At 46.5% G+C, this 24,455-nt stretch overlaps 1 long non-coding RNA gene across 3 annotated transcripts in view; it reads left to right on the top strand.

The window, feature by feature from the left end:
- The first annotated feature begins 1,938 nt into the window (after positions 1-1,938).
- Positions 1,939-24,455, top strand: part of LOC138742325 (uncharacterized) — a 42,618-nt gene continuing 20,101 nt past the window's right edge. For all 3 annotated transcript variants that reach the window (XR_011344099.1, XR_011344080.1, XR_011344125.1), the window contains exons 1-2: positions 1,939-2,026; positions 23,215-23,327. This is a non-coding gene — a long non-coding RNA (uncharacterized lncRNA). The remainder of the gene's footprint in view (positions 2,027-23,214; positions 23,328-24,455) is intronic.

The following is a 24,455-nucleotide window of genomic DNA, read 5'->3' as shown; positions in this document are numbered from 1 at the left end:
TTCGGGTTGACCAGGATCTGACAATACTCCCCGACTAGGTCCATCTTGGAAAAGATGTGAGCTCCCTGCAGATTGGATGTGAAGTCCTGTAAATATGGTAGAGGGTAGCAATCTGGTGCAGTAACCTCATTCAACTTGGCGGTAATCACAGCAGGTTCTCCATCAGCCTGCAGTCTTAGACTTGGGTACAATGTGGAGCAGGGAGACCCAGGAGCTATCGGACTGTTGTACAATACCCATGTCCTCTATCCTTTCAAACTCCTCTTTGGCCAAATGAAGTTTATCTGGAGGGAGTTAGTGAGCTCGGGCATATAGCAGTGCCCCTTCGGTTGGTACGAGGTGCTGCACCTCATGTTTCAGCATTGCTGAGGTGAATTGCAGTAGAATTATTGTGGGGAATTCTGCCAACAACCTGGTGAATTCATTCTCCTAAAGAGTAAAGTAGTCTGATTGCAGTGCTGCCAGCTTTGCTTCACCTAGGGCGAAGGTCTAGAAATGTTGGTTGACCTAGAGGCTTTGTCCTTCTATGTCAACCAGCAGACCATGTGCTCTGAGAAAATCAGCTCCCAGTAGCTGTTGCGCGACCATAGCTACTGTGAAGGTCTACATGAAGTTAGTATCACCGAACTGAAGCAAGATCCTACAGGTGCCAAATGTCTGGAAACTACTGCAGTTTGCAGCTTTGAATGATGGCCCAGGTTTTCCGTTCCATGTGTCACGCACTTTAGGGGTAACCTCTGCAGCAACAGTAAGATTGGTTAATTATGTTGCTTTTGGTTTGGAAGAAGTACTCTCAGTCCCTGTATCCACCAAAAAATGCCGGCCAGAATGTAGATCCCAGACATATAAAAGGCTGTCTCAATAGCCAGCTGCTGCAGCCATTAGCGACGGCTGGCTCCAGCGACTCCCTGAAATTCACAGAGAGTTTGGCAGTGGCGAGCTTCTGTTCCCCATCATTGATGGTAGTAACACCAATGGGTGCTATCTTTATCGCATTGTCTCCTGGCCGATTGGTGGTCTGACAACAGATTTGATTGACCCTGCTGCTGATCTAATGTTGGAGTTGCACGGTCCTCCTGCTGTAAGAAGGATCTGGTTACCTCTCCTTCGGATGTCACACTTTCTCGCTTAGCCCGTCATCGAATGTCAGCACAAGCCGCAACTCTCTGTGGGTCATTGAAATCCTCAATAGACAGCAGCATGTGGATATCTTCTGGCAACAGCTCCAAGAAAGCCTGCTTTAACATTAGTCAGGGCCTATGCCCTTCCACTAGAGCCAGCATTTCACTCACGAGTCCGGAAGGGGTCCTGCCGCCCAAGCCATCCAAGTGAAGTAAATGGGCCACTCGCTCATGTCGTGAGAGGCCACAGGTATGGATGAGCAGACTCTTGAGTGCAGTTCACTTGTCCTCCTCTAGAGGCTGCTGCAGAAACTCAGAGCATGTCATCTCTTGATCCAGGGCACTTACTACATAGTAGCACCACGTGGAATCAGATGGAATTGGGCTTCTGCTTGGTCAAACCATACAGATGATTGTGAAGTCTAAAATGTTGGTCGTTTCAGAGCCACAGCATGTATCAAAGAAAGAATTTCCATGTTGAGGCCAAATATCATTTGGACCATCAGGGTCACTAATGTGATCAATTAACCAAAAGGCTGAAGTAATGGAACTGAAGGATTTTATTAGCTAGAGATGAACAGCATCCCTTGATTTGCTGGCTCACACTGAAGTATTCCATACTGAGCTACTATAGATGTTGGTGTACACGTTGTGGAATTGCTCTACACCTTGGCGAGTTGATGATTACAATGGACAGTTGATGTACATGCTGTGGAGCCTAGTGCAAGACTGTCACCTCCAGGCATGCATGCCAGGCTTATATACATCACTGCTTCAGTCACATAGACCAGAAGTGACATCATCAGTGATGTCATCAGGCCAGGTAAAAAGCTGTGTTGGATACAGGTCAATTTCCTATGTTTTCTACAGCACATCTGTCATTTTGGGATCCGTTTCGTTTGCTGGTAAGTGGGTCGCCACAAGGTAGTGTCTGCCTGATGTATGTGTTCTATGCACTAAGTTCTATGTTCAAGTCTTTCATGAGGCCTCAGGCCTGAAATGTTGATGACCTTTTACTACCTTTGGGTGCTCTGTGACTTGCTGAATGCCTCCCGCACATTTTTGCATTGCACTTGATGCCACCATTTGCAGATTTTCTCATTTAACTCCATTAGACCCATCCTTGAGCATTTTTCAGAGAACAACTCAATGATACTTTGGAACTCAGCCTTCAAATCTCATGTGTATACAGCAACTTCCTGTCATTGATTTCAATGGGCCCATGGAATCAATGTGGACTGAAGCTCAGTAGGAAGATTTTCCAACTTAAGGAAGTCCTTTACTACCTTTGTTCTTTTTGCCCTGTACGACTTTGTGCACTGTTGAAGTCCATGAAACATCCACAAGCACATAACAGGTGTTTTAGGCTCAGCAGTTAGCAAGGCAAAGGACTGGCTAACTATTGGTTGGACCAATGCTGGTCAATTGAGTGGACTCATGGAGAAGGTGTCTAATTCCGTAAATAAGTAGAAGAGGTTAGCACTGCACCATGGGCTGAAGGGCCTGTTCTCTGTAACCACCTGCACTTAGGATCCAGTCTGCATCCAAACATTTCTGTCATTTTCTGAGGAGAGGTTTGGAGCCAGTATGTTTTATTGATTGGAGCATGGATATTGGACTTAGCCATGCTGGGATGATTTATTTCTACTCCGGAGAACACACTGGCCTTCAATCTAATGTCTCACCTGTAAAATAATGACCTGTGATAGTGCAGCCTCCCCTCAGAACCTAACTGGAGCTTTAGCTTTCATCTATGTGTAGAAATTGCTTGCCTGGAACTGAACCGTCACCTTTTAAAAAGCGGGAGTGCTTCTTCCAAACCACAAGCAGCATATTTAACCAATCCCACAGTTGCTGCACAGGTTCTTATTTGTGATGTACTTTCGATTTTAGCTTTGTCTCAGCATGAAATTGTTCTAGTCATATCCTGAGTGCCTACTACAGTCTGACACGATGGATATTTGGTTTGACCAGGAGCTGGACATTGAGAGACGAGTGAAAATCACTGAAATGCAGTCTCTCGAAATTGAATAAAAGTAGAAATTGCTGGAGCACAGTACGACAGGCAGTATCTGTGGTATGTGAAACAGTTAATGTTTAAGGAGAGATGAATAATCTATTCTGTGAATGAATGATGCTCCCTTCGGTCTTGAATTTTCCTGGATGTCAAAGTTGAAATGCTATGGACTTAATCAGGCTATAGCAGATGATGACAAATGAAAAGAAGCACAATTAATTTTCCCCTGGCCCCAAGGATGTGGCAGACTCTGTCAAAGTTGCAAGGATTCAAATATTTTCCACCTCTCTAGAACCTTTGTAGGAAACTTAGAAAACAAATAAATCCTTATTTCAATAAATTACTGACTGAAAAATTATTCCACTGCCTTTATTTCCAACCCATTTATATTCCCTTTGTGGCCTTGTTCAATGAAGTGTTGTCTGCACAGAATGTTTTATAATTCAAATCAAACAATCTTCATCTGAAAGAGCTTGTATTGGAAAAAACCCTCACAGTGTGACCAATAATGCAACATCTAATTTTTAGAAACAGTGAAATTGCATGGCCAGGTCAGAACTTGGGGGAGGCATTTTTTTTTAAGTGATGTTGCAAATTATCATACAGAGAGAGCTATTCATCATCCCTTTTTAATGCTATTTCAATTAGAAATTCTATTGCCATGAATGAATATAGCAACCAAACAGTGTAAATGATATTTTTCTGCCTGTCGGAGTACAAAAAAGTTGCTAATATGGGTTATTACCTGCACCCTTTTGATATCTTGAGTTTCCATAATTTTCAAAACTCACGGTATGAAGTCAATTGAGCCAGAACCAGTGGGCTGAGAAATAGATTCTGACACTGCTAAATGACTGCAAAAACAATTCTCTACTATTTATTAATTATATTTATTTGAGTATATGTGCATTTTACTGTGTATATGCATTGATTTTCTGTGTGTATGTCTGTACGTGCTTTTTGCACTGTTCTTCACCGTGGACCAAAGAATGCTGTTTTGTCAGGATGTACTGGTACAATGGGATGACAAATAAATGAACTTGAACATTACAGCAATGCTTTCCAAATATTGAAGACATCAATAATCTTTATTTGTATCGCATAGTCTGAAAATCATTCCTGTCTTGTTTACTTTGGGCTGCCTTAGCTGACCATCTGACCTTTGTTCAAATCAATGGCAATGTGGAAATATGACCGAGGTGAATATTCTTGTTACACTCACCACATTTGCCATAGTCCTTTATGGCTTCCCGATAAGCAGCAGAAATAACATTAATTTTCATTAATAATTTACAGAAATGTGATCATTCAGCAAATTCGTCTGTTCAGTATATGCCCAAACGATCATTCCAAAATGAAATTATTATATCTAAGTACAAAAGTTATCAATTTACTTCAATCCATCCTATTTGTTTTATGCTCATTAACATAATTTTAAATTAATAAAGCACCATTACCATCATATAAATGTCAGAATTAGAATTTATTGTCATGAACAAGTCACAAAATTTGGTGTTTTTGCAGCAAACATTCATATTATAATATAAAAAGTAAAAATAAAAATACGAGTGCATGAAAAGTAAGGCAGTGCCTTTAGTTCATTGATCATTCAGGAATCTGATGGCAGCAGGGAAGAAGCGGTCCCTGTGCCACTGAATGCTCGACTTAAGGCTCCTGTACCTTTTTCCCGATGGGAGCAGAGTGAAGGGGGCAAGACCTGGGTGGTGGGGGTCCTTGAGGATAGAGGCTGCTTCTTTAAGACATCGCCTCATGCAGATATCCTTGATGGAGTGAAGTCTGGTGCCTGTGATATCACAGGCTGAGTTAACAACCCTCTGGTGTTTATTCTTGTCTTGAGAGTTGGTGCCACCATACTAGACAATGAAGCAGCCAATCAGTATGCTCTCCACGGTATACCTCCTGAAGTTTTTGTGACTTTTCCGTGACATACCGAATCACCTCAAGCACCTCACAAAGTATAGTCACTGGCAAGCCTTCTTCATGATTGTATCAATATGGAAGCTCCAGGACAGAACCTCGGAGATGTTGACACCTAGGAATTTGAAGTTCTTGATGTTTTCCACTACTGAACCCATAAGGAGGACTGGATTGTGTTCCCCGGACGCTCTCCTGAATCCCACAATCATCTTCTTGGTTTTGTGAATGTTGAGTGCCAGGTTGTTGTCGTTACACCATTCAATGAGTCGATCTATCTCCCTCCTGTTTGCTTCCTCATTGCTGTTTGTGATTCCGCCGACCACTGTGGTGTTATCGGCAAACTTGTAGATGGCATTCCTGGCCACGCAGTCATGGGTGTATAATGAGTAGAGCAGTGGGCTAAGCATCCATCCTTGGGGTGGGCCTGTGTTGATGATCAGTGAGGAGGAGACGTTGTTTCCAATTCATACTGAATGTGGTCTTCCAATGATTCATTTGCAGGGAGGATGCCCAGAGTTTGTAGCATCTTGACCAACACTGAGGGCATAATGGTGTTGGAGGCTGAGCTGTAGTCGATGAAGAACAGTCGCATGGATGAATTGCTGTTTTCGAGGTGTTCTAGAGCTGAGTGGAGAGCCAGCAGTATTGCATCTGCTGTGAGAAATTGTGAAGATAAGCAAATTGCAACGGGTCCAGATCTTTGCTTGGATGTAGTGCATGTCTAAAGAATCAAAGGCTTCTTGATCCAAATCAAGGTTTTTATTAACTAGAAGACTGGAGCATATCACATGTCGGTCGACCAGTCCAGAATGATCTGGGTCTGGCTAGGAGCAACCCTTTAAGACCTGCCAGTAGGCGTGGCTACACTCTCAGCCAATCACAACCATCCTATACCACAATATATACATTTACACATTCACCCTGGGCTGAATACTGACACCAGGGTGAAATGAGGGCTGTAAAAGGAAAGGGAGGGGAACTGGTGGAAAGTTAGGGGCTGTAATGGTCGGGGGGCCTGATCATCCAGTGTGACTGCCGTGGTGCTGGGATTGGGGTCACTGGAGTCGTGTCACTGGCAGGCTCGTTGGGTACGGCCACCGCTTCGCTCAATTCCCCAACGACGTTGTCGACAGGCTGGCCTGAGTTGGTGAGGTGGTGATGATCCCTTTGTTCGACCACGTGACCTAGGGGAGAAGGAGTTGGAGGAGGTTGGGTTGGGAGCACTGCTGGGTCCTATCCGGCTTCGGCTAGGTCCCTTACCGGGACTGTGTCCTCCCGGCTCAATGTATGCATAATGCGGGTTTGCATAGAGCAGCATCACTTGGTCAACCAAAGGGTCATTCTTTGAGTACCGGACATGGCGTCGCAGGAGGACAGGCCTGGGAACCGTGAGCCATGCCAGCATGGTTATTCCCAATTCAGATTTCCTCGGGAAAGAGAACATCTTTTCATTGGGAGTGGCATTGGTCACGGTCCATAGGAGGGGGTGGATGGAGTATAGGGTGCTAGTGAGCAAGTCCTGCCAGCGAGCGGTGGGGAGAACTTTGGACCAGAGGGCAACCATAACCGCTTTCCAGACGGTGGCATTATCTCTTTTGACCTGCCCATTACCACGTGGGTTATAACTGGTGGTCCTGTTTGAAGCAATACCGCGCTCCAGAAGGTACTGCTGCAGCTCTGCACTCATAAACGAGGACCCCCCCAGTCACTGTGGATATAACTAGGGTACCCGAAGATGGTGAAGATGTTGTGCAGGGCCTCTATGACTGAGGAGGTGGTCATGTCCGAGCAGGGCATAGTGAATGGGAAGCGAGAATACTCGTCGATCACCATAAGAATGTAGGCGTTACAGTTGGTCGACGGTAGGGGCCCCTTGAAGTCCACGCTTAGATGTTCAAAGGGTCGAGTGGCTTTGATGACGTGGGTGTTCTCCAGATGGAAGAAATGGGGCTTGCACTCAGTGCAAATGGAGCAAATCTCCTCGACCGTGTAGGGCAAGTTGCGAGCCTTAACAAAGTGCATGAACCTAGTGACCCCTGGATGACAGAGCTCCTCGTGGAGTCTCTACAGCCTGACCAGTTATAAGTTGGCACAAAAACCCCTGGAGTGCGCATCTGGCGGGTCGTTAAGTTTACCAGGCCGGTACAGTATGTCATAATTGAAGGTAGAGAGTTTGATTCTCCACCTAGCAATCTTGTGGTTCTTGATCTTACCTCGCTAGTAATTGCTAAACATGAATGAGAGCGCACGTTGGTCGGTCAGCAGTGTAAAGTGCCTGCCAGTGAGGTATTTCTTCCAACGATGTACTGCTTCGACTATGGCCTGGGCCTCCTTCTCGACAGAGGAGTGTCAGCTATCAGGGTCTTGGAGTGTCCTGGAGAAGAAGGCTATTGTCTGGCTGGCCTGGTTCAAAGTGGCCACCAGTGCAAAAATCAGATCCATTGCTCTCTACTTGCAATAGAATGGACTCGTCTATGGCATGCAGCGTTGCAGTGGCGATGTCCAATTTGATGCTGTCAAAAGCCGCTCTGGCCTCGATTGACGGGGGAAGGAGGTGGTCTTGATAAGTGCCTGTGCCTTGTCAGCATAGTGTGGAACCCATTGGGCATAGTAGGAGAAGAAGCCCAGGCAGCGTCTGAGTGCCTTCTGGGTGTGTGTGGGGGGGGGGGGCAAGTCCATGAGGGGATGCATGCTGTCAGGGTCTGGCATTAGCACCCCGTTCTCCACCACACAACCTAGAATTGCAAGCCGAGTGGTCCGGAAGACACACTTGTCGAAATTGTAGGTTAATTTCAGCCAAATGGCAGTCTTAAAAAAATTTCTCGAGGTTGGCATCATGGTTCTGCGTGTCATGGCCGCAGATGGTGGTGACATTGTCCAGATATGGGAAAGTGGCTGTTAGCCCGTTCTGGCCAACCATCCGGTCCATTTCCCACTGGAAGACCGCGACACCATTCGTGACCCCAAAAGGTATCCTGAGAAATTGATACAGCCACCTGTTCACTTTGAAGGCCATGAAAAGTTGGTCTTCTCAGTGGATCGGGAGCTGGTGATAGGCCGAACGTAAGTCAATGGTGGAAAATACACGGTATGGGGTGATCTGATTCACCACATCCGTGATCCATGGAAGGGGATACGCATCCAGGAGTGTGAAGCGGTTGATTGTCTGGCTGTAGTCAACCACCATCTGCGGCTTCTGCCCGTTTTTAACCACCACCACCTGGGCCCTCCAGGGACTTGAGCTGGGTTCAATAATGCCCTCATCCAGCAGTCTTGCGCACCTCGCTTCTGATAAATTTCCTGTCTTCGTAACTATAATGCCGGCTTTTGGTGGCCACTGGTTTCCAGCCAGGGGTGGGGTTTGCGAAGAGTGCTGGAGGAGCGACTCAGAGGATGGAGAGGCTACAAGTGAGGCGCTAGGGCGTGGGAGCAGGTGGCTTGGGCTGTCGCTGGCAGGAGGCCTCTGGGGTGGAGTGGTTACAGACAGAGAGTGGGATGTAGGGCCCCCCATAGTGCAGGGAAACAGTTCGGAACTGGCACTGAAAGTCCAATCCCAGCAATACGGGAGCGCACATTTGGGGGACGACTAATAGTTTAAAATCGGTAAATGTGATGCCCTGGACTTTCAGGGACACCATGCAATACCCCTTTACCCCAGTAGAGTGCGATCTGGTTGCTAATTAAATCCTCTGATCAGTGGGGAGAATGACCAGTCTGCAATGATGGGCGAGGTCTGGACGGATAAAACTCTCAGATGACCACGAGTCAAATAAGCAATTGGTATGGTGTCCATGCACTTTAATCAGTTCCATTGCTTTTGTAAGGGGATGGGGGCAGTTCTGGTCCAGGGTGACTGATGCAGAGACCTGTGCTGGGAACAGTGGATTCTTACGTGATGACGTCATGCAGCGTCGGGCCTGAAGAGCACTACGTGTGCATGGTGACATCACAAAAGCAGTCGAGCTGGAGCTGTCAGCATCAAGGAGCTGGGGCTGCTGCCTGCAGCCTGCTGGGGGTGTCAGCCAGCCAACGGTAAGTGCTGGGGGTCGTTGCTTGCTGTTGGTGGAAGTGGGGCGGTCAGGCAGGCAGTCGTTGGCAGTAGCAGCGGTGGGTACCAGGTCAGCAGCATCAGTGGAGGTGGGTCCCTGGTCGGCAGCATCAGTGGTGACAGTAGAGGCGGCTGTGGTGGCAGGCACCTGATCGGCAGTGGTGGTGGCGGTGGGTACCTGGTCGGCAGCCTCGGTAGCAGCGATGGTGGCAGCAGCGGTCGTTGAAGTTGGGGCTTGGGCTTGGGCAGTCATTACTCCATGTGGGAGGTCCAAGCAGGCCAACATCATCACGGCGAGGGTGGGCTGTACCTTCCACGCTCGGCGCCTGCCCCATGATGTCAGGCGCTGCTGCGCGGTGATGCCCTCGGTCTCATTGGACAAGAGTTCTGAAGAAGAGATGTTTGAATTGGAGGGTGACAGTTGGGCTTCACACGAGGTGCTGTGTTTGACAGTGGCCATTTTGGAGTGACAGACTACAGCAAAGTAGCCATTTTTAAGGCACCTGGCTCTTGGCTTTCCTCGTCGGACACTGGGACCTGTTGTGCTTATTCCTCCTGCAGAAGTAGCACTTCGGGGTCGCATCAGGCAGCGTAGTGGTGGCCAACAGGCCGTCGGTGGGCCGTGGGGTGGTAGGATTGAGGGAGGGCATCCTACTCACTTCATAACATGCGGTCCAGCCCTGAGAGTAAGTGTCCATACTTAAGACCGCATCCTCCATTGTCTCTGCGATCCAGATCATGTCCTCTAGGTTTTCTCCCCCGTGGTCTAGCAGGTGCTGTCTCACCTCATTCGATTGGACCCCGGCCCGAATGAGATCGTCGGTGGTGTCAGCAGTAGTTCTGTCTGAGCAGGCACAGGCTCTGCCCAGTACCCTTAGTGCTCAGCTATAAACCTTACAGGACTCACCAGGCAGTTGCCTCCTGGTCGCTAGTTTGTACTGGGCACAGACCCTGTTTACCAGTCACTCGTAGAGTTCTTTCAACATCTTCATGGCTGCGGTGTAAGTGGCTGCATCCTGGATGCTCTCATAGACTCTCGGGGACACCATAGACATCAATACGAGTAGTCAATGGCTCCGGAGAGTTGTAGGTAAGCTTTGAAACATCTCACCCAGTGCTTAAAGTCATTCGAAGCTGTAACCGACTGTGAGTCGTTGTTGAGGCGTTCCAGTCGCAGCATATGCTCCATCCCTTGAAAACTTTCTAGTTAATAAAATTGTAAGACTTTTATTAACCAAAACACTGGAGTGTATCTCATGTAGGTCGACCAGTCCAGAATGATCTGGGTCTGGCTAGGAGCAACCCATTAAGACCTGTCAGTAGGCGTGGCTACGCTCTCAGCCAATCACAACCATCCTAATCCACAATATATACATATACACATTGGTGATAGAATCCATACTATCACATTGGGTATGTGTTAATTTTGGCCATGGCCAGCCTGATTTCAGCACTGACACCACCGCTGTAGCAGCAGCGCTGTCCCTAGTGCAGACCCATGGGGAGAGAGGGAGCAGAGATGCAGTGTTCCCGCTGGATCCAGCCACCCAATCGACTGCCATCAGCTCCAAACGGGCTTCGAACAGCCTGTTGAGTGAGCCAGTCGGGCGGGGGGTTAGTTGAAATTCCGCGACTGCGGGTCTGCACCCAAGTTGGCAGCTCCTATCAATCAGCAGCAGGTAACGAGGGGCTGCAGACTCCGGGGAAGCAGAGGGTTGGAGCAGGGCACCAGAGGATGGGAAGACCAGACCCTGTCTGAGAAGGAGAAGTGGAGGAGATTACCCAGAGGGACAGTGACCACAGGTTTGGACCAGTGAGACGGCTCTGAGCTGAGGACCAGCGCATGTAGCGGACTATTGGCGACTCGAAGCAAGAAACCCATGGAAGCTGTGGGCTGCTGGAGAATGCTATTGGGTGACTTGTACTGTGCTGTGAACTCCTGGAGAGTGCCTCGAGCTGGCTAGTGGGGTGCATGATATCGGAATTGGGATGCGAGGAGGTGCCAAGGGTGCCGAAGGGTTCCTGATAATGTCGGAGTTTCAAATCTGGAGCTCGGGATGCCAATGGTTTGGACTATGTGTGGCTGTTGAGGCTGTGTAAGCGCTGGGGGAAAATCCATGGACACTCGGTGACTCTCGGGGGACTCTCCCTCTCTGACTGTAAGTCTGATTGTAAGAACTGTACGAGACGCTAAGGCAATTTCTCCTGGCGGAAAATCTCCCTGCCTGGCATCAGGCAAAAAGAAATTTCATGTAATACAACACTGTTTTATTACTACGACAATAAATTGTATCTTGAATGACAGTCAAAGTTGGTGCTACTGGGCAATAGTCATTGAGGCAGCTCACGCTACTCTTCTTGGGCCCCAGGATGACTGATGCCCTTTTGAAGCAGGTGGGAACCTTTAACTGAAGCAATGAGAGTTTTAAAATGTCTGTGAACACTCTGGCTAGTTGGTTGGCACAGAATTTCAGTACCCTGCCAAGTAGCCGTCAAGTCCTCCTGAATGATGTTCTAACATCGTCCTCAGAGACAGGTATCACAGAGTCCTAAGCCTTTGTATGGATTCCAATAGGCACTGCTTACTTTCTTTCCAAAGCAGGCATGAAGGTGTTCAGCTCGTTGAATAATGAAGCATCACATCCCTTTAAGGCCCTTGCTTTGTAGGCTGTAATGGCCTGCACTATCTTACACAACTGGCATGTATCTGTCTCTGTCTCTAGCTTCCTCCAGAATTGCCATTTTGCCTCAGAGATGGCCTTCCACAGGTCAAACCTGGTCTTTTTGTAGAGATCTTGATCCCTGGCCTTAAACAGACTTGTTCTCGCCCTCAGCAGGTCGTGAATCCTCTGATTCATCCAGGGCTTCTGGTTGGGTAACACCCGGTATTTGTGCTTGAGCCCACACTCATCCATGCAGGTCGTGGTGAAGTTGGTGACACCTGTTGCATATTAATTCTAGTCTATGGATGAGTTCATGAATATGGTCCAGACCACCGATTCAAGGCAGTCCTGTAGATGCTCCTCCATCTCCCTCATCCATACTTTCACTGTCTTCACTACTAGTGCTGTGGTCCTCATCTTCTCCTTGTACACCAGGAGTAGGAGTACAGCCAAGTGATCAGACTTGTCGAAGTGTGGTCTTGGTATGGCTCAGTAGGCATTCTTCATGGTGGTGTTGCAGTGGTCGAGTGCATTGATGACCCATTCAGTGACACACAGGAATACATAACAAAAGATAATGTCATTTACCTTGATAAAAATATTTTTGAACTTTTTGACTCAACTGAGATTCATCTTCTCACCATCCAATTTCATGGAGTGGGCTTTTAATATTGGGACTGAAGAAGAGTGAAGGCATTAGTTCTACAAATGAAGGTTGGTACTTTAAAATGAAATTTTAACTCATCATTTGGTGCCAGAGAGTTGATGAAATATCATGTAAATCAGATGCAAGCCATTGAGATACTTGCCATTTCTGTCTTCACAGGATGGTTTCTTAAAAGATTTTCTGAAAATTACTTCCTTGTCTTGGCCTAATATTCTTTCTTTGGCTTGGCTTCGCGGACGAAGATTTATGGAGGGGGTAAAAAGTCCACGTCAGCTGCAGGCTCGTTTGTGGCTGACAAGTCCGATGCGGGACAGGCAGACACGATTGCAGCGGTTGCAAGGGAAAATTGGTTGGTTGGGGTTGGGTGTTGGGTTTTTCCTCCTTTGCCTTTTGTCAGTGAGGTGGGCTCTGCGGTCTTCTTCAAAGGAGGTTGCTGCCCGCCAAACTGTGAGGCGCCAAGATGCACGGTTTGAGGCGTTATCAGCCCACTGGCGGTGGTCAATGTGGCAGGCACCAAGAGATTTCTTTAGGCAGTCCTTGTACCTTTTCTTTGGTGCACCTCTGTCACGGTGGCCAGTGGAGAGCTCGCCATATAACACGATCTTGGGAAGGCGATGGTCCTCCATTCTGGAGACGTGACCCATCCAGCGCAGCTGGATCTTCAGCAGCGTGGACTCGATGCTGTCGACCTCTGCCATCTCGAGTACTTCGACGTTAGGGGTGTAAGCGCTCCAATGGATGTTGAGGATGGAGCGGAGACAACGTTGGTGGAAGCGTTCTAGGAGCCGTAGGTGGTGCCGGTAGAGGACCCATGATTCGGAGCCGAACAGGAGTGTGGGTATGACAACGGCTCTGTATACGCTTATCTTTGTGAGGTTTTTCAGTTGGTTGTTTTTCCAGACTCTTTTGTGTAGTCTTCCAAAGGCGCTATTTGCCTTGGCGAGTCTGTGGTCTATCTCATTGTCGATCCTTGCATCTGATGAAATGGTGCAGCCGAGATAGGTAAACTGGTTGACCGTTTTGAGTTTTGTGTGCCCGATGGAGATGTGGGGGGGCTGGTAGTCATGGTGGGGAGCTGGCTGATGGAGGACCTCAGTTTTCTTCAGGCTGACTTCCAGGCCAAACATTTTGGCAGTTTCCGCAAAGCAGGACGTCAAGCGCTGAAGAGCTGGCTCTGAATGGGCAACTAAAGCGGCATCATCTGCAAAGAGTAGTTCACGGACAAGTTTCTCTTGTGTCTTGGTGTGAGCTTGCAGGCGCCTCAGATTGAAGAGACTGCCATCCGTGCGGTACCGGATGTAAACAGCGTCTTCATTGTTGGGGTCTTTCATGGCTTGGTTCAGCATCATGCTGAAGAAGATTGAAAAGAGGGTTGGTGCGAGAACACAGCCTTGCTTCACGCCATTGTTAATGGAGAAGGGTTCAGAGAGCTCATTGCTGTATCTGACCCGACCTTGTTGGTTTTCGTGCAGTTGGATAATCATGTTGAGGAACTTTGGGGGACATCCGATGCGCTCTAGTATTTGCCAAAGCCCTTTCCTGCTCACGGTGTCGAAGGCTTTGGTGAGGTCAACAAAGGTGATGTAGAGTCCTTTGTTTTGTTCTCTGCACTTTTCTTGGAGCTGTCTGAGGGCAAAGACCATGTCAGTGGTTCCTCTGTTTGTGCGAAAGCCGCACTGTGATTCTGGGAGAATATTCTCGGCGACACTAGGTATTATTCTATTTAGTAGAATCCTAGCGAAGATTTTGCCTGCAATGGAGAGCAACGTGATTCCCCTGTAGTTTGAGCAGTCTGATTTCTCGCCTTTGTTTTTGTACAGGGTGATGATGGTGGCATCACGAAGATCCTGAGGGAGTTTACCTTGGTCCCAACAAAGCTTGAAAAACTCATGCAGTTTGGCATGCAGAGTTTTGCCGCCAGCCTTCCAGACTTCTGGGGGGATTCCATCCATACCTGCTGCTTTGCCACTTTTCAGTTGTTCGATTGCCTTATATGTCTCATCCAGGGTGGGAACCTCATCCAGCTCTAGCCTTAGGGGCTGTTGAGGGAGCTGGAGCAGGGCGGAATCTTGGACTGAGCGGTTGGCACTGAAAAGAGATTGGAAGTGTTCTGACCATCGGTTGAGGATGGAGATCTTGTCGCTGAGGAGGACTTTGCCGTCTGAGCTGCGCAGCGGGCTTTGGACTTGGGGTGAGGGGCCGTACACAGCCTTTAGAGCCTCGTAGAAACCCCTGAAGTCGCCAATGTCCGCGCTGAGCTGTGTTCGTTTGGCGAGGCTAGTCCACCACTCATTTTGGATCTCCCGGAGTTTGCGCTGAAGATGGCTGCATGCGCGACGGAAGGCTTGTTTCTTCTCTGGACAGGACGGCTTTGTAAGGTGAGCCTGGTGGGCAGCTCGCTTCTTTGCCAGCAGCTCCTGGATTTCCTTGTCTTGGCCTAATATACTTGTTGGAGAAATCAATATCTCAGAAAATCTCCTCTCCTTTGGTGCTTACTTATTCCAGGTTAAAATCCAGACCTGTTAGAACCCAGTGCCACAAGTATAGACACGTCACCAAGATGTTTTTAAATGTTTAGTTGATCAGCAGGAACGAGGCAGGTGACCAGCTCTAATTTCCTACTCCTTCCAAAAAGAATGACCAGGTAACAGATATCTTTTGCATCCATCTGTGCTAATAATTTCAATGATTTAATTTTATAGAAATACGTTGCAATTATGTGCACTTTTAGGATTTTCTCTGCTGCATCCTATTCATTCAAGATTACCAAAACACAAAAGTAAAAATTGCAAGGAAATGGGATTAATAGAAAAGATATCCCTTGCAAAATGTTATTTCATGATCCTTTATACATTTGTAAATCACAAAAATCTGTCAACACTGTAGTTGAAGTAAAAACACAAAACAATGGAGAAGCTCAGCTGGTCAAACAGGGTCCTTTGTGGAGCAAAGGGAAAAGTTTTGGACTTGAGCCCTTCACCACGGTATGGAAGAATGTCAGCAGACGTCCAAACTAAAGGTTGGGGGAGGAAAAGGGGGGGATAAAGGTAGGAGATGATAGTGGAAAAGGAAGGGAGGGGACGGCAGCGATCAGGGGGAGGAGGGATGGCTGAGTGGGTGGAGGGGGAAGAGAGAGTGGAGAAATGGGAAAACTGGAAAGGGAGAGGGGACAAAAAAGGTTAGCAAGTTAACGGAAAGCTGAGAAGTCGATGTTAATACCATCTGGCTGGAGGATGCTCAGATGGAAAATAAGGTGTTGTTTTCTACATTGGAGTGCTCCCATTATGGCCTTCTCTACGTTGGAGAAACCGGTTGCCAATTGGGAGAGCACTTCGCTGAACAGCTCTGCTCCCTCTGCGACAACAGAGTCCTCCCAGAAGCCAACCATTTCAAGTCACACTCCCAGACTCACATGTCTGTCCATGGCCTTATATATTATCCCATTCTGATCACTCACAGATTGGTGAAACAACACTTTTTTGTCCAGGCACTCTCCAGCTAGATGCTTTCTGCTAACCCATTTGCCCATTATTCCCCTCCACCTTTCCAGTTTTCCTGCTCTCCCCTCCCTTCCCCCTCCACCCACCCCAGTCATCCCTCCTCCCCTGGTCACTGCTGCTCCCTACCTCCCTTCTCTTGCCTTCGGCCCTATCAGCTCCCCAAACTATCCTTTTTTTGGATGCCTGCCAAGATTTTTCCATACCTTGATGAAGGGATCAAGCCTGAAATGTTGGTTATGTACATTAACCTTTGCTACATGAAGGACACTGTTTGACTTCCTGAGTTTCTCCAGCATTTTGTATTTTTACTTTATCCATTAGTATCCATTTCATACATTCTGATAATAAATACAGTAAAATGCCTGTTATCTGGAACTCAAGCAACCAGCAAAAATAAAAATTCAAGTAAATAAATAAATAGAATTTTAAAAAATCAGTGAGAATAAGTAAAATTTCAATAGAAGTTTAAAATTGTAAAAGTAAAGTTTTCCAAAGAAACACACATATTCCTGGTGAGAATGAGAGCAAACATTCAGCCAGTGGAGCACCCCGGTCGCACCCTGCCCGCAACAGCTGTTTGAATAAAATTTCAATAAAGTTGTGTTTGAATAAAATGGCAGCATCCTAGCCGATGTCGCTCGCTGCTGGGGTGACTCTCCCAAAGTGTCTTCCTATCCCTGCCTAGTAAGGGTATTATTAAGGCTTTATCAGTAACCTTGGGGGTGGGGTGCAATTCTGATAGTGGTATGCTTGATGCAGCCATTAGAGCAAAATGCTGTAATGTTCAAATTTAAATTCAAAGTTTGTAAGTTATGGGAATTACCGGTACCGCACGGATGGCAGTCTCTTCAATCTGAGGCGCCTGCAAGCTCACACCAAGACACAAGAGAAACTTGTCCGTGAACTACTCTTTGCAGATGATGCCGCTTTAGTTGCCCATTCAGAGCCAGCTCTTCAGCGCTTGACGTCCTGCTTTGCGGAAACTGCCAAAATGTTTGGCCTGGAAGTCAGCCTGAAGAAAACTGAGGTCCTCCATCAGCCAGCTCCCCACCATGACTACCAGCCCCCCCACATCTCCATCGGGCACACAAAACTCAAAACGGTCAACCAGTTTACCTATCTCGGCTGCACCATTTCATCAGATGCAAGGATCGACAATGAGATAGACAACAGACTCGCCAAGGCAAATAGCGCCTTTGGAAGACTACACAAAAGAGTCTGGAAAAACAACCAACTGAAAAACCTCACAAAGATAAGCGTATACAGAGCCGTTGTCATACCCACACTCCTGTTCGGCTCCGAATCATGGGTCCTCTACCGGCACCACCTACGGCTCCTAGAACGCTTCCACCAGCGTTGTCTCCGCTCCATCCTCAACATCCATTGGAGCGCTCACACCCCTAACGTCGAGGTACTCAAGATGGCAGAGGTCGACAGCATCGAGTCCACGCTGCTGAAGATCCAGCTGCGCTGGATGGGTCACGTCTCCAGAATGGAGGACCATCGCCTTCCCAAGATCGTATTATATGGCGAGCTCTCCACTGGCCACCGTGACAGAGGTGCACCAAAGAAAAGGTACAAGGACTGCCTAAAGAAATCTCTTGGTGCCTGCCACATTGACCACCGCCAGTGGGCTGATAACGCCTCAAACCGTGCATCTTGGCGCCTCACAGTTTGGCGGGCAGCAGCCTCCTTTGAAGAAGACAGCAGAGCCCACCTCACTGACAAAAGGCAAAGGAGGAAAAACCCAACACCCAACCCCAACCAACCAATTTTCCCTTGCAACCGCTGCAATCGTGTCTGCCTGTCCCGCATCGGACTGGTCAGCCACAAACGAGCCTGCAGCTGACGTGGACTTTTTACCCCCTCCATAAATCTTCGTCCGCGAAGCCAAGCCAAAGAAAGAAAAAAAGAAAGAAAGAATTAAGAACTACAATACTGATTGTTTTTTCTAGTTACTTTACATTTTGTATTGGCTTTTGTCTTTGAAACTACTTATTCTTGGCCTTTAAGAGATTGGAAGGCTCAGTTTACATATGTTGCTTGATGTCTGTGATCGTATAAGCTAACCGTTGTTAATGCGATCCTGATCTCTTTGTATCATTCTTATGTTTATTAAACTTAAATTTTAAAAAAAGACTGAAAAAGAAAGAAAGTGTTTATTCTTAAGGCAGGTTTATTAGTTAGGCATTGTAAGAGAGAATTTCAGGCAACCGAAAAATTCATATATCCGGCATTCGCAATCCCTGTAGATGCCATATACTGGGGATTTTACTGTATTTGAAACCTTCCTTTGGTGAAGTTTGATTAATTCCATTCATAATACTGTAATGTTTCTCTCCCATGCTTACAACACGTTGGTTTGAAAATTTGAAGGACTCTCTGGAACCCCATCCTCTTGGTAACCCCCAGTGCCATTATTATTAGTATTAAGTCTTTATATTTTTACTTTCTTCCAACTCTGTTTTTCTTTTCCTTTTTTATTTCTGTGATATATTTTGTGGGTGAGGGTGGGAGGGGAGGGGGTGTGTTTGTTTTCTTTTGTAGCTTTATTGAACATGTATACATGGATGTGGTTTTAAAATTATTGAATAAAATATTCAACAAAAAATACTGTAACTTTTCTCCTTGCGACCATATGGGTTTTTGTCACTTGCTCTAGTTTCTTCCTATCTCACAAAGATGCTAGGTAAATTGACCATTGTAAATTGGCCCAGTGTTCAAGTGAGCGGTAACATTGATAGAAAAGAAAGGAGAATTGAGAGGAAAATCAATGTACAGTAGATTTAGCGTAAATGAAGACTCAATGCTCAGTGCAGATTCGCTGCACCTAAGGACCTATTTGTGTGTTCCGTGACGTGACATTAATGACTCATCTTGAATTAATTCAAGAAATTTGGTGGTTTGATATTTTTCTGGGATACAGTGAATCAATTGGGGCACAGGTGCACTGACATACTTACAGAGCAGAATAGGTCCCAGTGAGTGAGATAAGCCAGGCAGGCAGCATGGTCCCTGAAGCAGACTTCCAAGGGAAGGCAAACATCCATTTATGAGGTGCACTGCTGTTGGCTGTACATAAAAGTGACTGAACTGAGTGAAGTGCATCTGGGAGACATGGAGACCCTGTGACCTCAGTGCCAGGAACATGGTCTTCCAGACCATAGTGTTTTCCCTTTCCTCTTGCCCGTTAACTCTGGGATTTTTAGCTGCTCGTCCTGCTCATGGCAATGCCCCTGGCCAGCAGGAACTGCTGCAGCTTATCATTCAAGAATTATGGACTCCCGGTCTCTGTCAATTAAGTCACAGTAATCAAAGAGTGCAAAGATACTTCAGAGAACTATGATAATAGTTGCTGTGGTAACGTCAGGGCATGGGATGGGAAGGGGAAAATGGGAATATTCATTGATACCAGTAGTCAGTAGTTTGTCCATTTGAAGACTAGCACAGGTTCCATGGAATAGGGCATCCAGGGGCTTGTTAAGTTTGCCAGGTCTGTACAGGAAATCATAGCTGGAAATAGACCGTTCAATTCTCTTTGATCATTTTTTGATTTTGCCCCTTTCTTTATTATTAAATATGAATCCGACTGCTCGCTGGTCTGTGAGAAGAGTGAACAGTTTCCTGGCGAGGCAGTGCCTCCAGTGGCGTACTGCTTCCATGATAGCCTGGGCATCCTTCTCAACAGAGGAGTGGCGAAACTGAGGACTTTGGAGGGTACGTGAGAGAAAGGTGACTTGCCCGCCTGGTTGAAAGTTGCCACTAGGGCAAAGTCAGAGAAATTGCTGTCTATGTTGAATGGTGTTGACTCGTCTATGGCATGCATGGTTGCCTTGGCTATGTCATCTTTGACCCATTCGAATGCCTTCTTATAACAATGTCCTTGTTATAAGTCAGGTTCATGCATTTCACTGCTCAAAGGAACTTGTTGAGATTAGCATCATGGTCCTGCAGATCATGGCTTCAAATGTTAACATCATTGAGGTGGCCTGTAGATTGTAGTGGTCCATCATGTGGTCCATTTCCTGTTGGAAAACAGAGAACCCTTTTGTAATGCCAAAAGCGACCCGGAAGAAGTGATAGACACGGCCATCCACCTTGAATGATGTATACTGGCGGTCCTCTGGGTGGATTGGGAGCTGGTGGTAAGCCAACTTCGGGTCGATTGTGGAAAACACCCAATATTGTGTGATCTGGTGTTACGAACCATGCATAATGAGCAGCAATAGACAATAAAAAAAACGTGCATGTGTGTGTGTGTGTGTGTGTGTGTGTGTGTGTGTGTGTGTGTGTGTGTGTGTGTGTGTGTGTGTGTGTGTGTGTGTGTGTGTGTGTGTGTGTGTGTGTGTGTGTGTGTGTGTGTGAGAGAGAGAGAGAGAGAGAGAGAGAGAGAGCCAGATCATTACATTCCAGGTCAAAACCTAGAAAATGACTTCAAAGTTCAGTCTTTCAAATTCAGTGTTGAAGCTTAGCATTTGAAATTTGATCCCCAGGACTCACAAATTCTCCTTGTGTCACCTTTGATGAAATGTCTGTCCACATGACCTGTGGTCACTCCTGGTCCTTTTGTAGACAAGACTTGAACTGGGTGGTTTCCAAGGCATGACATGGTCTCTCCAAGTCACCTCCACTGTTAGTCACAATCAACAAAATGGAACACTTTACCTCCCAAAAGACCCTCCTTGTACAGGTCAATCCACCGATAAAGCCCATTCATTTACAGAGCATGTTTTGCTCTGAATTCCAGCAAATGGTTGGGCACAAGAGCAGCTTCAAAAATTTGTTTTCTCTTCAGCCGTCAAGTATCAAATCTGGACCAGACTGTGACAAGCCTTCCATTAGTTCTTCCAATGTATCAATTTGTCGCTGGACTGTGACTTGTGTTGTGATGGTCCTTGTGTGAAATTTTAAATGTTAACTGTGACCATTCAGTTCCTCCTTCCTAAACTATCCCTTACAGTGATAATCCCATTTTACTAAAACAGGAGCTCATAATACAAAGAAAATTTTGAGCTGTAAGAGCTAACAAACATTTTATGCCGAGATCCTTCCTTCATCAGGAATTAGGAAAAAAGGTATATGCCTCAATAAAACATGGGCGGAGGGGGTTGGAGGAGAGGAGAGAAGGGAGGGAAGAGAAGGGAGAGCAGTTTCAGGTTACAAGTAAAAAGGTAGATACAAGTGGGAGGGTAGAAGAGAAAGATGCTGAGAAGTGAAGGGGAGAGGGGCAGATCTCTGATAGGAGAGGGCAGAAAAGGGGATGGGGGCTGGAGGAAAGGAGACATAGAAACATAGAAACATAGAAGATAGGAGCAGAAGTAGGTCATTCAGCCCTTCAAGCCTGCTCTGCCATTCAATGAGATCATGGCTGATCTTAAAGTTCAGTACCCCGTCCCCACCTTCTCTCCTTAACCTCTAATTCCTTTATACTGAAGAAATAGATCTAATTCCCTCTTAAATATATTTAATGAACCTGCCTCTACTGCCCTCTGTGGAAATGAATTCCACAGATTCATCACCCTCTGGGTAAAGAAATTCCTCCTCATCTCGGTCATAAATGGTTTGCCTATTATCCTCAAACCATGGCCCCGGGTTCTGGATTTTCCCATCCTTGGAAACATCCCATCTGCATCCATTCTGTCCAGTCCTGCCAGAATTTTATAGGTCTCTATGAGATCCCCTCTCAATCTTCTAAACTCCAGCGAGTACAATCCCAATTTGCGCAATCTTTCCTCATAAGTTATTCCTGCCACTCCAGGTATCAGCCTGGTGAATCGCCTCTGCACTCCCTCCATTGCAAGAACATCCTTCCTTAGATAAGGTGACCAAAACTGCACACAATACTCCAGGTGTGGTCTCACCAAGGCCCTGTACAGCTGCAGTAAGGTATCCTTATTCCCATACTCAAACCCTCTTGATATGAAGGCCAACATTTCATTTGCCTTTTTAACCGCCTGCTGTACCTGCATGCTCGCCTTCAGTGACTGGTGTACAAGTACCCCTAGGTCTCTCTGCACTTCCCCATCTCCCAATCTATTGCCATTCAAATAGTAATCTGCCCTCTGATTTGTATTACCAAAGTGGATAACCTCACATTATCCATATTGTAGTGCATTTGCCATGTATCTGCCCAGTCCCCCAATTTATCCAAATTACACTGGAGCTTCCTGACCCCCTCTTCAGTGCACACACCCCCTCCTAGCTTAGTGTCATCTGCAAATTTGGAGATATTACATCCAATCCCCTCATCCGGATCATTAATGTAAATTGTGAACAGCTGGGGTCCCAGTACAGATCCCTGTAGCACCCCACTGGTCACCGCCTGCCACTCAGAAAACACGCCGTTTATCCCAACTCTTTGTCTTCTATCTGCCAGCCAGTTCTCAATCCACAATCCACAGAGGGGTAAGTAAAGTGAGAGACTATGGGAGAGGGTTATCAGAATTGGAAAAACCACCTTGGATACTGTTTCAGGTCAGGGAAGGAGGAATTGAATGGAGATTATTTGTTTTTGCTTTCTGCAGTATAGAGAGGACTAGTTGTAAGCTCCAAATATACAGGATTGCAACTGCAGATTTATCTGCATGGAATCTTCAGGGGGTTTTATGCATAAAAGCCGCATTATCTCCTGCTCAAGTTTTATTTTTAAAAATGCGTATTTACCTTTTATGCAGAGGACAGAAAAAGACAGATAGTGCTGTCCTTTTATGTATCCCAGGGCAGAGTCCCAGCTTCTTAGGGCAAAAGGGGCAGGTGGTGTTATACAGCAGGTACCACCCTGCGACAGGCCACTCCCACAACCCCACTGCCTGACAGCTCTGCCACCCAACTGACTGATAGCTTCCCCATCTCGCTGCCTGAAAGCCCCGCTGCGCTGCTGCCAGACAGTCCCCTGCTCCACTGCCTGACAGCCCCATGAGGAGCAGGCAGCGTGAAAGTGTAATGGTGGGTGAACGGCTTGAGGGAGTGGGGTAGCCTGAGGAAGCAGGCAGCATGAGGGAGCGGGTGACGTGAGGGTCCAGGAAGCGGAGTGAGTGAGGCGTTGTGAGGGAGCAGGATGGGGGACAGTGAGAGGGAGCGGGAGGTGTGAGGGAGTGGACGGCATAAGGGAGTGGGCGGTGTGAGAAAGTGGGTGGCAAGAGGAAGCGGGGCAGCATGATGGAGCGCAGCCTGGACAGCTCCACTGGCCACTCTGTGACAGCGCAACAGGGCAACGGGGCTGTCAGTGCGACATCAATCATCAAATCTTTCTGTTTGGAGCCGCTTTCAGCGGTAATCCTTTTATGCAGGAGATGGAGCAACTTCAGTCCCCCCACCGGATGGAAGATGGAGCGAGTTTGACCAGTCACTCCTCCTTTGGACCTTGTATGGAGGTAAGTGAAGTGATTTAAAGACAGAATATCTGTCTTTAAAATTGCTTTTTTTTACTATAAAAGGGGTTTTTGAGTGTCTGGATTGTAGTAAGGCCGTGGTTCCCAACCTTTTACTTTCTACTCACATACCACTTTAAGTAATCCTGTGCTCTGTGATTAGTAAGGGATTGCTTAAGGTGGGATGTGAGTGGGAAGGGAAGGTTAAGAATTACTGCTCTAGATCCAATTGTTACTGAAATATTTTGCTTGAGTAAAATTGTAATTGGAGTTATGAAACTGTGCACATAATGAGTCAATTAGGTACGATTACAACAGTGGTTTTCAACCTTTTTCTTTCCACCCACATCCCACCTTAAGAAATCCCTTCACAGAGCACCTATGGCATAAGGAATACTTAAAGTTGTATGTGAATGGGAAGAAAAAGGTTGAGAACCACTGTAGTAAGGGGTGAGAAAAAAATAACAAGGGCAGCATCTTCCATGATTTCATTCAGCTTATTTTAATTTATTTAATATTAACTGGTTGTATAAACAAGAAAGTATGTCATCACACTTTTAGAATCCACACTATTATCTTCAAAAGTAAATCACTGACCAATGCTTTAAATTCTCCACTGTAGACAATACTGTAGCCAGTTTCTAAATTAGATTATTCCTCAAGCAAACAAGATATGCATTCAGAAGACTATGATATATCACATGAAAAAATTGACATTGATGCATCTTGTTTACTGCATGTACAAACATGATAGAAGATTTATGGGAAATTATGCAAACGTGAGTCTCATTCTTCCAATTCACCTTTGATATGGGCTGATACCAGAGAAATGGGGAATTGTAAATGTTACATCCAAGTGGATTGAAATACTGGTCTCAGGAAAATATTTAGGGACAATATATGAATAAAAGGAACAAGCTAACATTTGGGAACAATTAATGGAAGTCATTGTGGATTTGTTATAACTGAAACAAAGTAAAAATGCAGCTGCTGAAAGACTGAAACAAAAACAGAACATGCCAGGCACATTCAAGATAACAGTCAATGTGGACTCAAATCAGAAAATGCTGGAAACACAAAGCAAGTCAGGCAGCATTCATTGTCAGATGAAAGGGACCAAAATCCAGGACA

This window comes from Narcine bancroftii, chromosome 1 (genome assembly GCF_036971445.1).
Source record: "Narcine bancroftii isolate sNarBan1 chromosome 1, sNarBan1.hap1, whole genome shotgun sequence".
Lineage (NCBI taxonomy): Eukaryota > Metazoa > Chordata > Chondrichthyes > Torpediniformes > Narcinidae > Narcine > Narcine bancroftii.
Note: the sequence above shows the minus strand (reverse complement) of the source record. Positions and strands in the feature narration are given on the sequence as shown.